Source organism: Panulirus ornatus, chromosome 25 (genome assembly GCF_036320965.1).
Source record: "Panulirus ornatus isolate Po-2019 chromosome 25, ASM3632096v1, whole genome shotgun sequence".
Classification (NCBI taxonomy): Eukaryota; Metazoa; Arthropoda; class Malacostraca; order Decapoda; family Palinuridae; genus Panulirus; species Panulirus ornatus.
Genome location: NC_092248.1, coordinates 14697600 through 14712860, shown reverse-complemented (window position 1 = coordinate 14712860; position 15261 = coordinate 14697600). Strand labels below are relative to the sequence as shown.

Genomic DNA, 15261 nt, shown 5'->3' with positions numbered 1-15261 from the left:
CAACAATGAATTCAGACGTTTAAGAATATAACAATCTTGTCTTGTGCGGGATAGATTTCGGAATCATAATTGCGAGCCTAAAATCTATAATGACAACTGGACTCAAACAACATATACGCAAAAAACGGATTGTCACATGTTACGAGGATATGGCGGTATTCAGAGGAATGAAATGTAATATGCATTTCCACAGTATTCATGCGTTTTCTAGTTGTATTACATCATCGTTCGCTTTGTATATGGTCATAAGACCGCCAGGACGTCATCATAAGCGTCCTCTCCTATAAGTTTACTAAATTATATTTCTTATATTGTTTTGTATTCATTTTTTCTTTCTTTACTTAACAACTTGCCTCTTCTTTAAAGTCCTGCCCACTTGAATATTATAATTGATCGAACTGCACGTGACACACCAAAAATCCCATGCCCTGCTGCAAAATGCATTCCTGAAATTATGGTTGCTTTCTGGCATCTAAAAAAATAGCATCAGTAAAATTAGAAATTACTTATGTTTCTTCGAAATCTGTATAACTGCCATCGCCACAATCGAATAATGTAGTTGGAAAACAAAATCATCTTAATCACGTAGAACCATCTTACTGTAATAAGCCTAAACGTCCGGGAAAAAAGTGCAACATTACCAAAAATCAGTACAACTCAGTCACTGAATGTATGTAAATGATTATATATGAGCTATGGCGTAATATCTTTAAATGCAATAAACAATAGAGATTTATTTTCTTTATTGAAAAGGATATCTAAGTTGTCTATAAATTTCACTCACATGAAAGGACAAGGAACACAAACTCGAATGTTCATGTACATTACTCCCTAAAAACCTATTACACCATAACCAAACACTTTGTCCATCGTAACCTTGCACTGTTTGTGGTGAATCGTGAACTGTTTGCGACTAATCTGTTGTTCCTGGTATCTCAGGAAATATTTTGAAGACTGGCAGCAGTCACATTTTGTGAGCCTACATAGTTCAAATATTCTTAAGTACATGTAAAGTAGATCCTATTGCTGCAATACTAAGTGAAAACTGAACAGAAATTGTGAACATTTTCTCACAAGTGAAATAGACTGGTTTCACCTTACAATAGCCTTTGATCACCCCAAAATAAGTCAGTCCCTATAAGGTTTATACGATTTAAGGTTGGATAAAGATAAAAGGCAGTAGCAGGGGCAGCAAGTATGCATAGAAAAGCACCACGAAAATGATCCTCTTTTATCTATATTTATCATCATGGGGGAGCATAAGACCTCAAATGCAGAAAATCAACGGAGTGGAGACCATTTCACCCCTCTCATCTTCCATACCCTTTTTGCTCTTACAGCTCATGTAATAAAAACGTAGTGGATAAAAACACGATGACTCGTGGAGAAAAGAAGGGAACCCGAAAGAAACTTTATACCTCCTGGTAACATCTCTCCCGAAGGCCCTGCTGGTCCTTGGGCATGGCATTCAACGCAAACTCGTCATAATTAACGTTCATACATTGTCTACAACACCAGACCATTCATAAGAAAATAGTTTTGAAGGCTACTAGTGTGAGAATAGGAAAACAAATGGGAGCACAAGTGGTCCTTTTCATCATAATAGAATGGCTGAAAAGGCTGTTCAGACATTTAAGAATGGTCTAAAGAAAATGAGAAAAGCATACATCAAAACAAGGTTGTCCAGGATCTTATTCAGATTTAAATGTTTAACCACAGTCAGAAATTGTTTGTAGGTTGTTCGTGTTATATGTACCTCTTCGTTTCAAGGTAACTGTTTACAAAAGAAATGCTTTTAATTCATATGTGTGCAAGTAGTAACGTTATCGAGATATAAAGATTTTCTGAGGAAAGTGATTACTGGTCTCGGGTTCAATTTTGTCATGGCTACATTAAAGGTGGTCGCTGCCAAGGTTGGTCGCTGATCTGTGTGGTTCGCTACCGTGACAACATTGAACTACCTTACGATGGAAGGTCGTCATTATGAATATTTAGGACAAATTCTCACAGTCGACTCAACCTCATATTGTTGAATTGTAGAGGCCTTATTTGGATTTTATAGTTAGCTGAAGGCGATTTATTGGTCGGCTAAATCTTCTTGTCATTTTGCTTCAGTCAAAGTTCTCACAATAAGCATTGTGTGAATTTGATAAGAATTAAATAACACTAAGACTTCCAGATGTCCGGAACTTCTCATATGTGTACGCAATTACCGCCCATTGTAGCTTGAAGTATTATTAACTCGCATAAGGAAATCACTAAGCAGCACATCATGCTTTCTTTCTTGATGCTCGAGCAAATATTTCATCTCAGGCAGGACATATTTGAATCTTTGCTTAGAAATGCAAAGTGAGGCCCCAAAAACAAAGATATGATAGTGAAGGCATGATGTACTTGTCTTTAGAGAAACCGTAAATAGTTTTTATTTCATACGCAGTACTATTTTCGAACTACAATGCAATGTTAATGCCTGAAGCATTTCTGAAGGTTCTGTGTACGAGTTTTGTAACCACGAGAGAAGCTGTCACACTGCTTGCACTGTAACATTCAGAATATTGAGAAAATACATAGGTTGCCCCACCACACTGTACAGTGGAAGAGAGTGAAAACAGAAAAGAGGAATGATTGAAAAGGGCCCTTGAGGGGTAGTGTACAGTGCGTAAGAGAATGCATGGCACATTGCAAAGTGGAACTGTGGTGAAAATACGGCCAAGTTGGAAACTATGAGCAGGAGAAAGGACATTAACTCTCCATATCCCATGTTGGTGTTTCAATAGGTGATTGATACCAGACAGTCTGCTCCTTGAAAATGCAAACAGGAAAGTGAAACAAAAATCAAGTTAAGAAATGATAGTGAAATAGGGAGGAACTTTAATTAGTTTTGATATGTAAAAATAGATTCTAGTTTTAAAGTCAAATTATTTGTTTTTATTTTTCTATTTCTCATTGTTTACTTTCCTAGTTACCATACTTTGATCTACATTAGAATAAACCTTTAAATAAGAATTTTTTAGGTAATTTGTATGGTTGCATGTTACTCTTGTGTTCTTTTCTGTTATCTTTCCCCACTGAAGATATATATGCCAGTGGACAGGAGGAAAAAAGCTCTTGCAGCAGAAATGAACTTATAAATCCATCCATGATTTTGACAATAAAAAGATTGTGTAAATGCTTTAGCAGTGACTGAAAACAAATATTTTTAGCATATACATGTACAAGAGAATATTACACCATAATCTTTTGTGTGTTTAGTTATATGTAAAAGAAGCAGTTGTGGGCTGTAGCGTCCACCTAAAGTACAAGTTGAGAGTTTATGTGAACTTAAGGTAATGAGGTGAGGCAAGGGGTGTGAATGTATGCATAAGGGGGAGGAAGTGGAGTGGATTAGATAATTGAGAAAGAACACTGTTGATGGCAACAAGGAGGCTAAAGTGAGTCGTTGGGCACACAAAAGAATGTGTGTAATAAGAGGTCATCGTATGCAATGGCGAAGATGGATGTGTTTGAAGGTGCTTTATAGTTATCCAAAGGGTGATGTACAGATATGACTGTAAGGCTGTGATTGCAAAGAAAAGAAAGGGGGTTGGATGTTTGGATATGAAATGCGTGGGGTAATCTGTCATTCTTTACATGATTAGTCGTCTCCACTTATTCTTAAATATTTAATTTTCATTACATACACCCTCATTCTTTTGTATTCAAAATCCAAAATTCATGTCCATACAACTCGGATGTGACTCCTGTTTCTTCATGTGTACCTACCAATCAGTGCCTACTTCAACATGTTGCCAGAATGGATGGGCTAGCAAGAAGCACTTCACTGTCTGTGTTCCTTAATAACTGTATCTTTTTGCTGCTCTACACATCTCATAATTGTCTGTCCAAGGTTCATCAGTGTTTGAATTAGTCATTTGTTTAGTTTTCCTTTAAATGTTTCTGTAGTTATTCCATACATATTTCTCCTATTATTGCACTGAAAAATCTTTCCAACTTTTTTGCTACTCATATATTTCATTATCGTCTGATATTGTTATGGTATTTTTAAGAGTATTACTTCCAATTTGATTATTCTGTATCATCCTTGCTAATGTGCTTTTGGATCTAGGACATTTTTTGCATTGCCTTCTACTTGCTACCATGCTAACATTATCATGTCTTTCCCTTCTTTCCAGGCAGTACAGTTTTGAGTTATTTATACCTGTTGTGCTAGATCATCTCTTCCAGACCATCAGAGTTGCTTGTGAGTATTTCAAGATTTTTTCAAGCATGTTTGATTTCATTTTGTTTGATTGGTACAGTGTGGCAGTATTCAGTTTTGCCATGATATACGCTGAATATTTTCCTTAGCCTTCTTCTCATTGTGCAAATTCTTATTATAGAACCACTCATTATTGGTTTGAGATTACTGTATTATGATTTTTTTCTTGAGTTCTACATTCTTCATTTTAGCTCCTAAATTGTTGACATTTTCTTCACTCTCTGTTTTCCCTTTTTAGCCTTTGCAGGATGTTTTTACATTGTTAACCATTCCATAGCTTATTTGTTTGAATTTCTCGTCATCGAAGTTCATTAAACTCTCTTATGCCCAGTTTAAGATTATGTTTATGCCATTTTTGCAGTTCTTCTTTGTTTCCAATCCTGTCACAACATTCATTTTGTATCATACACATTGATCCAGACTGTACTCTGCTTCAATTTTATGCCTATATCTGAGATCATTGTTGCAAATGATATTGAGACTAGAGTTGTTCCTTGAATTAGTCCCAAAAGAACAATTTCTGCTTCATACAATGTTCCATTTGCTGCCATTCTGATTTTTCTGTAAGAGACTGATTCAATTTTCACCTTATCTTTAATATATTGTTTTGCCACTTTCTCTAATAAGACTAGTTTACTGTGTCAAATGCTTTAGCAAAATCAAGAAAAACGTTTTCCATCCTCTCTCTCTGCAATAGAGTTTTGACTTAGTAGTTGTTTGGTTGTAAATGAAGTCTAATTGAGAAAGTTAACAAGGGTGTCTTGAATTGGTACAGGCAATGTGAAAACTAAGGGAAGAAAGACTGACAAAGAGGATATACTATATGTATGTCAGAAGCAGAGCAACAAGGGGTAGGACAATACTGAGAAGAATATGGAAGAGTGTAGTGAACAGGGTTCTAGGATATCAGGGCCAAAATATTCAATAAAGTTGGAGGCATGCATTGTGTAGAATGAAGTAAATCATTGTGGTATTTAGGAGACATCATGCAGTCAGCGGGCTAGCCTGAGTTTGATAGTGTTGAAGGTCTTTAGACCTTAAATGTCAATAATGGCCTCCGGTTTTATTGCTTATTGCATAACAACAGGAGCATTATTTTTTTAAGCAGGAAAGGTAGTTAAGTGCTTTGTTGCATGTATAATGTTGCAGCTTTCTGTGGTGGGAGATAGAGCATTTTCCTTACGTTGACTCTGTTCAGTACTTGTATGGATGGAATATCAAGTTAGATAGGTGCTTGTGATTTATATAGATTTTGCATACATTAAATAACCTTACCAACCAGTCAACAATACAGTCACCCCCCTTTTTTAATAAATTCCACTGCAATACCATCCAAACCTGCTGCCTTGCCGGCTTTCATCTTCCGCAAAGCTTTTACTACCTCTTCTCTGTTTACCAAATCATTTTCCCTAACCCTCTCACTTTGCACACCACCTCGACCAAAACACCCTATATCTGCCACTCTATCATCAAACACATTCAACAAACTTTCAAAATACTCACTCCATCTCCTTCTCACATCACCACTACTTGTTATCACCTCCCCATTAGCCCCCTTCACTGAAGTTCCCATTTGCTCCCTTGTCTTACGCACTTTATCTACCTCCCTCCAGGACATCTTTTTATTCTTCCTAAAATTTAATGATACTCTCTCACCCCAACTGTCATTTGCCCTCTTTTTCACCTCTTGCACCTTTCTCTTGACCTAGTGTCTCTTTCTTTTATACATCTCCCACTCATTTGCATTTTTTCCTTGCAAAAATCATCCAAATGCCTCTCTCTTCTCTTTCACTAATAATCTTACTTCTTCATCCCACCACTCACTACCCTTTCTAATCAACCCACCTCCCACACTTCTCATGCCACAAGCATCTTTTGTGCAAGCCATCACTGTTTCCCTAAATACATCCCATTCCTCCCCCACTCCCCTTACCTCCTGTGTTCTCACCTTTTTCCATTCAGTACTCAGTCTCTCCTGGTACTTCCTCACACAAGTCTCATTCCCAAGCTCACTTACTCTCACCACTCTCTTCACCCCAACATTCTCTCTTCTTTTCTGAAAACCCATACAAATCTTCACCTTCGCCTCAAGATAATGATAAGACATCCCTCCAGTTGCACCTCTCAGCACATTAACATCCAAAAGTCTCTCTTTCGCGTGCCTGTCAATTAACACATAATCCAATAACGCTTCCTGGCCATCTCTCCTACTTCATGTATGTGAGAAATACTTAGAAAAGGAAATGGATTTGTATGTAGCATTTATGGATCTGGAGAAGGCATATGATAGAGTTGATAGAGATGCTCTGTGGAAGGTACTAAGAATATATGGTGTGGGAGGCAAGTTGTTAGAAGCATGTGTGCATGTAGGAAGAGAGGAAAGTGATTGCATGTGTCTGTATGAGTCTGTGTGTGTATATATATGTGTACATTAAGATGTATGGGTATGCATATTTACGTGTGTGGACGTGTATGTATATACATGTGTATGGGGGTGGGTTGGGCCATTTCTTTCGTCTGTTTCCTTGTGCTATCTCGCAGGCGCGGGAGACAGCGACAAAGCAAAATAAATAAATAATATATATATATATATATATATATATATATATATATATATATATATATATATATATATATATATATATATATATATTTTTTTTTTTTTTTTTTTTTTTTTTTTATACTATTCGCTATTTCCCGCGATAGCGAGGTAGCGTTAAGAACAGAGGACTGGGCCTCTGAGGGAATATCCTCAGCTGGACCTCTTCTCTGTTCCTTCTTTTGGAAAAAAAAAAAAAAAAAAAAAATATATTTTTTTTTTTTTTTTTTTTTTTTTATACCTCGTCGCTGTCTCCCGTGGTTGCGAGGTAGCGCAAGGAAACAGACGAAAGAAATGGCCCAACCCCCCCATACACATGTACATACACACGTCCACACACGCAAATATACATACCTACACAGCTTTCCATGGTTTACCCCGGACGCTTCACATGCCTTGATTCAATCCACCAACAGCACGTCAACCCCTGTATACCACATCGCTCCAATTCACTCTATTCCTTGCCCTCCTTTCACCCTCCTGCATGTTCAGGCCCCGATCACACAAAATCCTTTTCACTCCATCTTTCCACCTCCAATTTGGTCTCCCTCTTCTCCTCGTTCCCTCCACCTCTGACACATATATCCTCTTGGTCAATCTTTCCTCACTCATTCTCTCCATGTGCCCAAACCATTTCAAAACACCCTCTTCTGCTCTCTCAACCACGCTCTTTTTATTTCCACACATCTCTCTTACCCTTACGTTACTTACTCGATCAAACCACCTCACACCACACATTGTCCTCAAACATCTCATTTCCAGCACATCCATCCTCCTGCGCACAACTCTATCCATAGCCCACGCCTCGCAACCATACAACATTGTTGGAACCACTATTCCTTCAAACATACCCATTTTTGCTTTCCGAGATAATGTTCTCGACTTCCACACATTTTTCAAGGCTCCCAAAATTTTCGCCCCCTCCCCCACCCTATGATCCACTTCCGCTGACAGATCCACTCCCAGATATCTAAAACACTTCACTTCCTCCAGTTTTTCTCCATTCAAACTCACCTCCCAATTGACTTGACCCTCAACCCTACTGTACCTAATAACCTTGCTCTTATTCACATTTACTCTTAACTTTCTTCTTCCACACACTTTACCAAACTCAGTCACCAGCTTCTGCAGTTTCTCACATGAATCAGCCACCAGCGCTGTATCATCAGCGAACAACAACTGACTCACTTCCCATATATATAGGTTTGCGGCAGGGGTGTGTGATGTCTCCATGGTTGTTTAATTTGTTTATGGATGGGGTTGTTAGGGAGGTGAATGCAAGAGTTTTGGAAAGAGGGGCAAGTATGAAGTCTGTTGGGGATGAGAGAGCTTGGGAAGTGAGTCGGTTGTTGTTCGCTGATGATACAGCGCTGGTGGCTGATTCATGTGAGAAACTGCAGAAGCTGGTGACTGAGTTTGGTAAAGTGTATGAAAGAAGAAAGTTAAGAGTAAATGTGAATAAGAGCAAGGTTATTAGGTACAGTAGGTTTGAGGGTCAAGTCAATTGGGAGGTGAGTTTGAATGGAGAAAAACTTGAGGAAGTGAAGTGTTTTAGATATCTGGGAGTGGATCTGGCAGCGGATGGAACCATGGAAGCGAAGGTGGATCATAGGGTGGGGGAGGGGGCGAAAATTCTGGGAACCTTGAAGAATGTGTGGAAGTCGAGAACATTATCTCGGAAAGCAAAAATGGGTATGTTTGAAGGAATAGTGGTTCCAACAATGTTGTATGGTTGCAAGGTGTGGGCTATGGATAGAGTTGTGCGCAGGAGGATGGATGTGCTGGAAATGAGATGTTTGAGGACAATGTGTGGTGTGAGGTGGTTTGATCGAGTAAGTAACGTAAGGGTAAGAGAGATGTGTGGAAATAAAAAGAGCGTGGTTGAGAGAGCAGAAGAGGGTGTTTTGAAATGGTTTGGGCACATGGAGAGAATGAGTGAGGAAAGATTGACCAAGAGGATATATGTGTCGGAGGTGGAGGGAACGAGGAGAAGAGGGAGACCAAATTGGAGGTGGAAAGATGGAGTGAAAAAGATTTTGTGTGATCGGGGCCTGAACATGCAGGAGGGTGAAAGGAGGGCAAGGAATAGAGTGAATTGGAGCGATGTGGTATACCGGGGTTGACGTGCTGTCAGTGGATTGAATCAAGGCATGTGAAGCGTCTGGGGTAAACCATGGAAAGCTGTGTAGGTATGTATATTTGCGTGTGTGGACGTATGTATATACATGTGTATGGGGGTGGGTTGGGGCATTTCTTTCGTCTGTTTCCTTGCGCTACCTCGCAAACGCGGGAGACAGCGACAAAGCAAAAAAAAAAATATATATATATATATATATATATATATATATATATATATATGTATATATTTTTTTTTTTTTTTTTTTTCAAACTATTCGCCATTTCCTGCGTTAGCGAGGTAGCGTTAAGAACAGAGGACTGGGCCTTTTTTGGAATATCCTCACCTGGCCCCCTCTGTTCCTTCTTTTGGAAAATTAGAAAAAAAAAAAAAAACGAGAGGGGAGGATTTCCAGCCCCCCGCTCCCTCCCCTTTTAGTCGCCTTCTACGACACGCAGGGAATACGTGGGAAGTATTCTTAATCCCCTATCCCCAGGGATAATATATATATATATATATATATATATATATATATATATATATATATATATATATATATATATATATATGGCACTAATGGGGAGGTGATAACAAGTAGTGGTGATGTGAGAAGGAGATGGAGTGAGTATTTTGAAGGTTTGTTGAATGTGTTTGATGATAGAGTGGCAGATATAGGGTGTTTTGGTCGAGGTGGTGTGCAAAGTGAGAGGGTTAGGGAAAATGATTTGGTAAACAGAGAAGAGGTAGTAAAAGCTTTGCGGAAGATGAAAGCCAGCAAGGCAGCAGGTTTGGATGGTATTGCAGTGGAATCTATTAAAAAAGGGGGTGACTGTATTGTTGACTGGTTGGTAAGGTTATTTAATGTATGTATGACTCATGGTGAGGTGCCTGAGGATTGGCTAAATGCGTGCATAGTGCCATTGTACAAAAGCAAAGGGGAAAAGAGTGAGTGCTCAAATTACAGAGGTATAAGTTTGTTGAGTATTCCTGGTAAATTATATGGGAGGGTATTGATTGAGAGGGTGAAGGCATGTACAGAGCATCAGATTGGGGAAGAGCAGTATGGTTTCAGAAGTGGTAGAGGATGTGTGGATCAGGTGTTTGCTTTGAAGAATGTATGTGAGAAATACTTAGAAAAGCAAATGGATTTGTATGTAGCATTTATGGATCTGGAGAAGGCATATGACAGAGTTGATAGAGATGCTCTGTGGAAGGTATTAAGAATATATGGTGTGGGAGGCAAGTTGTTAGAAGCAGTGAAAAGTTTTTATCGAGGATGTAAGGCATGTGTACGTGTAGGAAGAGAGGAAAGTGATTGGTTCTCAGTGAATGTAGGTTTGAGGCAGGGGTGTGTGATGTCTCCATGGTTGTTTAATTTGTTTATGGATGTGGTTGTTATGGAGGTGAAAGCAAGAGTTTTGGAAAGAGGGGCAAGTATGAAGTCTGTTGTGGATGAGAGAGCTTGGGAAGTGAGTCAGTTGTTGTTCGCTGATGATACAGTGCTGGTGGCTGATTCATGTGAGAAACTGCAGAAGCTGGTGACTGAGTTTGGTAAAGTGTGTGAAAGAAGAAAGTTAAGAGTAAATGTGAATAAGAGCAAGGTTATTAAGTACAGTAGGGTTGAGGGTCAAGTCAATTGGGAGGTAAGCTTGAATGGAGAAAAACTGGAGGAAGTAAAGTGTTTTAGATATCTGGGAGTAGATCTGGCAGTGGATGGAACCATGGAAGCGGAAGTGAATCATAGGGTGGGGGAGGGGGTGAAAATCCTGGGAGCCTTGAAGAATGTGTGGAAGTCGAGAACATTATCTCGGAAAGCAAAAATGGGTATGTTTGAAGGAATAGCGGTTCCAACAATGTTGTATGGTTGCGAGGCGTGGGCTATGGATAGAGTTGTGCGCAGGAGGGTGGATGTGCTGGAAATGAGATGTTTGAGGACAATGAGTGGTGTGACGTGGTTTGATCGAGTAAGTAATGTAAGGGTAAGAGAGATGTGTGGAAATAAAAAGAGCGTGGTTGAGAGAGCAGAAGAGGGTGTTTTGAAATGGTTTGGGCACATGGAGAGAATGAGTGAGGAAAGATTGACCAAGAGGATATATGTGTTGGAGGTGGAGGGAATGAGGAGAAGTGGGAGACCAAATTGGAGATGGAAAGATGGAGTGAAAAAGATTTTGAGTGATCGGGGCCTGAACATGCAGGAGGGTGAAAGGCGTGCAAGGAATAGAGTGAATTGGATCGATGTGGTATACCGGGGTTGACGTGCTGTCAGTGGATTGAATCAGGGCATGTGAAGCGTCTGGGGTAAACCATGGAAAGTTGTGTGGGGCCTGGATGTGGAAAGGGAGCTGTGGTTTCGGGCATTATTGCATGACAGCTGGAGACTGAGTGTGAACGAATGGGGCATTTGTTGTCTTTTCCTAGCCTTACCTCGCACGCATGAGGGGGGAGGGGGATGGTATTCCATGTGTGGCGAGGTGGCGATGGAAATGAATAAAGGCAGACAGTGTGAATTGTGTGCATGGGTATATATGTATGTGTCTGTGTGTGTATATATATGTGTACATTGAGATGTATAGGTATGTATATTTGCGTGTGTGGACGTGTATGTATATACATAAGTATGTGGGTGGGTTGGGCCATTTCTTTCGTCTGTTTCCTTGCGCTACCTCGCAAATGCGGGAGACAGCGACAAAGCAAAATAAATGAATAAAATATATATATATATATTTATATTTATTTATTTTGCTTTGTCGCTGTATCCCGCGTTATCGAGGTAGTACAAGGAAACAGACGAAAGAATAGCCCAACCCACCCACATACACATATATATACATACACGTCCACACACACAAATATACATACCTATACATCTCAACGTATACATATATATACACGCACAGACATATACATACATACACATACATAATTCATACTGTCTGCCCTTATTCATTCCCACTGCCACCCGCCACACATGAAATAACAACCCTCTCCCCCCAAATGTGTGTGAGGTAGCGTTAGGAAAAGACAACAAAGGCCACATTCGTTCACACTCAGTCTCTGGCTGTCATGTAATAATGCACCTAAACCACAGCTCCCTTTCCACATCCAGGCCCCACAGAACTTTCCATGGTTTACCCCAGACGCTTCACATGCCCTGGTTCAATCCATTGACAGTACGTCGACCCTAGTATACCATATCATTCCAATTCACTCTATTCCTTGCACGCCTTTCACCCTCCTGTATGTTCAGGCCCCGGTCACTCAAAATCTTTTTCACTCCATCTTTCCACCTCCAACATGGTCTCCCACTTCTTGTTCCCTCCACCTCTGACACATATATCCTCTTTGTCAATCTTTCCTCACTCATTCTCTCCGTGTGACCAAACCAGTTCAAAACACCCTCTTCTGCTCTCTCACCCTCACTCTTTTTATTACCACACACATCTCTCTTACCCTATTAATACTTACTCGATCAAACCACCTCACACCACATATTGTCCTCAAAAATCTCATCTCCAGCAAATCCACCCTCCTCTGCACAACTCTATCGATAGCTCACGCCTCGCAACCATATAACATTGTTGGAACCCCTATTCCTTCAAACATACCCATTTTTGCTTTCCGAGATAATGCATTTGACTTCCACACATTCTTAAGCGCTCCCAGAATTTTCGCCCCCTTCCCCACCCTATGATTCACTTCCGCTTCCATGGTTCCATCCGCTGCCAAATCCACTCCCAGATCTCTAAAACACTTTGCTTCCTCCAGTTTTTCTCCATTCAAACTTATCTCCCAGTTGACTTGTCCCTCAACCCTACTGTACCTAATAACCTTGCTCTTATTCACATTTACTCTCAACTTTCTTCTTTCACACTTTTTACCAAAGTCAGTCACCAGCTTCTGCAGTTTCTCACATGAATCAGCCAACAGCGCTGTATCATCAGCGAACAACAACTGACACTCCCCAAGCTCTCTCATCCACAGCAGACTGCATACTTGCCCCTCTTTCCAAAACTCTTGCATTCACCTGGGGATAGGGGAGAAAGAATACTTCTCACGCATTCCTCACGTGTCGTAGAATTGTATTTTAACTTTCTAAAACGGGAAATAGAAGAAGGAGTCAGGCAGGGAGTGCTCATCCTCCTCGAAGGCTCAGATTAGGGTGTCTAACTGTGTGTGGATGTAACCATTATGAGAAAAAAGGAGAGATAGGTAGTATGTTTGAGGAAAGGAACCTGGATGTTTTGGCTCTGAGTGAAACGAAGCTCAAGGGTAAAGGGGAAGAGTGGTTTGGGAATGTCTTAGGAGTAAAGTCAGGGGTTAATGAGAGGACAAGGGCAAGGGAAGGAGTAGCACTACTCCTGAAACAGGAGTGGTGGGAGTATGTGATAGAGTGTAAGAAAGTAAACTCCAGATTGATATGGGTAAAACTGAAAGTGGATGAAGAGAGGTGGGTGATTATTTGTGCATATGCACTTGGGCATGAGAAGAAAGATCATGAGAGGCAAGTGTTTTGGGAGCAGTTGTGTTAGTGGGTATGATTCACGAGACCGGGTTACAGTGGTGGGTGATTTGAATGCAAAGGTGAGTAATATGGCAGTTGAGGGAATAATTGGTTTACATGGGGTGTTCAGTGTTGTAAATGGAAATGGTGAAGAGCTTGTAGATTTATTTCCTGAAAAAGGACTGGTGATTGGGAATACCGGTTTAAAAAGAGGGATATACATAAGTATACATATGTAAGTAGGAGAGATGGCGAGAGAGCGTTATTGGATTACATGTTAATTGATAGGTGCACAAAAGAGAGACTTTTGGATGTTAATGTGCTGAGAGGTGCAAATGGAGGGATGTCTGATCATTATCTTGTGGAGGCGAAGGTGAAGATTTGTAGAGATTTTCAGAAAAGAAGAGAGAATGTTAGGGTGAAAAGAGTGGTGAGAGTAAGTGAGCTTGAGAAGGAGACTTGTGTGAGGAAGTACCAGGAGAGACTGAGTACAGAATGGAAAAAGGTGAGAACAAAGGACGTAAGGGGAGAGGGAGAGGAATGGTATGTATTTAGGGAAGCAGTAATGGCTTGCGCAAAAAATGCTTGTGGCATGAGAAGCATGGGAGATGGGTTCATTAGGAAGGGTTAGTGAGTGGTGGGAAGAAGAAGTAAGAGTATTAGTGAAAGAGAAGACAGAGGCATTTGGACAATTTTTGCAGGGAAATAATGCAAATGAGTGGGAGAAGTATAAAAGAAAGAGGCAGGAGGTCAAGAGAAAGGTGCATTAGACGAAAAAGAGGGCAAATGAGAGTTGGAGTCAGAGAGTATCATTAAATTTTGGAAGGAGGTAAATAAAGTGCGTTAGACAAGGGAACAAATGGGAACATCAGTGAAGGGGGCTAATGGGGAGGTGATAACAAGTAGTGGTGATGTGAGAAGGAGTTGGAGTGAGTATTTTGAAGGTTTGTTGAATGTGTTTGATAATAGAGTGGCAGATATAGGATGTTTTGGTCGAGGTGGTGTGCAAAGTGAAAGGGTTAGGGAAAATGATTTGGTAAACAGAGAAGAGGTAGTAAAAGCTTTGCGGTAGATGAAAGCCGGCAAGGCAGCGGGTTTGGATGGTATTACAGTGGAATTTATTAAAAAAGGGGTGACTGTATTGTTGACTGGTTGGTAAGGTTATTTAATGTATGTATGACTCATGGTGAGGTGCTTGAGCATTGGCAGAATGCTTGCATAGTGCCGTTGTACAAAAGCAAAGGGGATAAGAGTGAGTGCTCAAATTACAGAGGTATAAGTTTGTTGAGTATTCCTGGTAAATTATATGGGAGGGTATTGATTGAGAGGGTGAAGGCATGTACAGAGCATCAGACTGGGGAAGAGCAGTGTGGTTTCAGAAGTGGTAGAGGATGTGTGGATCAGGTGTTTGCTTTGAAGAATGTATGTGAGAAATACTTAGAAAAGCAAACGGATTTGTATGTAGTATTTATGGATCTGGAGAAGGCATATGATAGAGTTGATAGAGATGCTCTGTGGAAGGTATTAAGAATATATGGTGTGGGAGGCAAGTTGTTAGGAGCAGTGAAAAGATTTTATCGATGATGTAAGGCATGTGTCCGTGTAGGAAGAGAGGAAAAACATTGGTTCTCAGTGAATGTAGGTTTGCGGCAGGGGTGTGTGATGTCTCCATGGTTGTTTACTTTGTTTATTGATAGGGTTATTTGGGAGGTGAATGCAAGAGTTTTGGAAAAAGGTGTAAGTATGCTGTCTGTTGTGGATGAGAGAGCTTGGGAAGTGAGTCATTG

At 40.2% G+C, this 15261-nt stretch overlaps 1 long non-coding RNA gene across 1 annotated transcript in view; it reads left to right on the top strand.

Annotated features, from left to right (window-relative positions):
* Positions 1-1977: 1977 nt before the first annotated feature.
* Positions 1978-15261, top strand: part of LOC139757303 (uncharacterized) — a 53037-nt gene continuing 39753 nt past the window's right edge. The window contains exons 1-2 of the long non-coding RNA XR_011714590.1: positions 1978-2036; positions 4173-4240. This is a non-coding gene — a long non-coding RNA (uncharacterized lncRNA). The remainder of the gene's footprint in view (positions 2037-4172; positions 4241-15261) is intronic.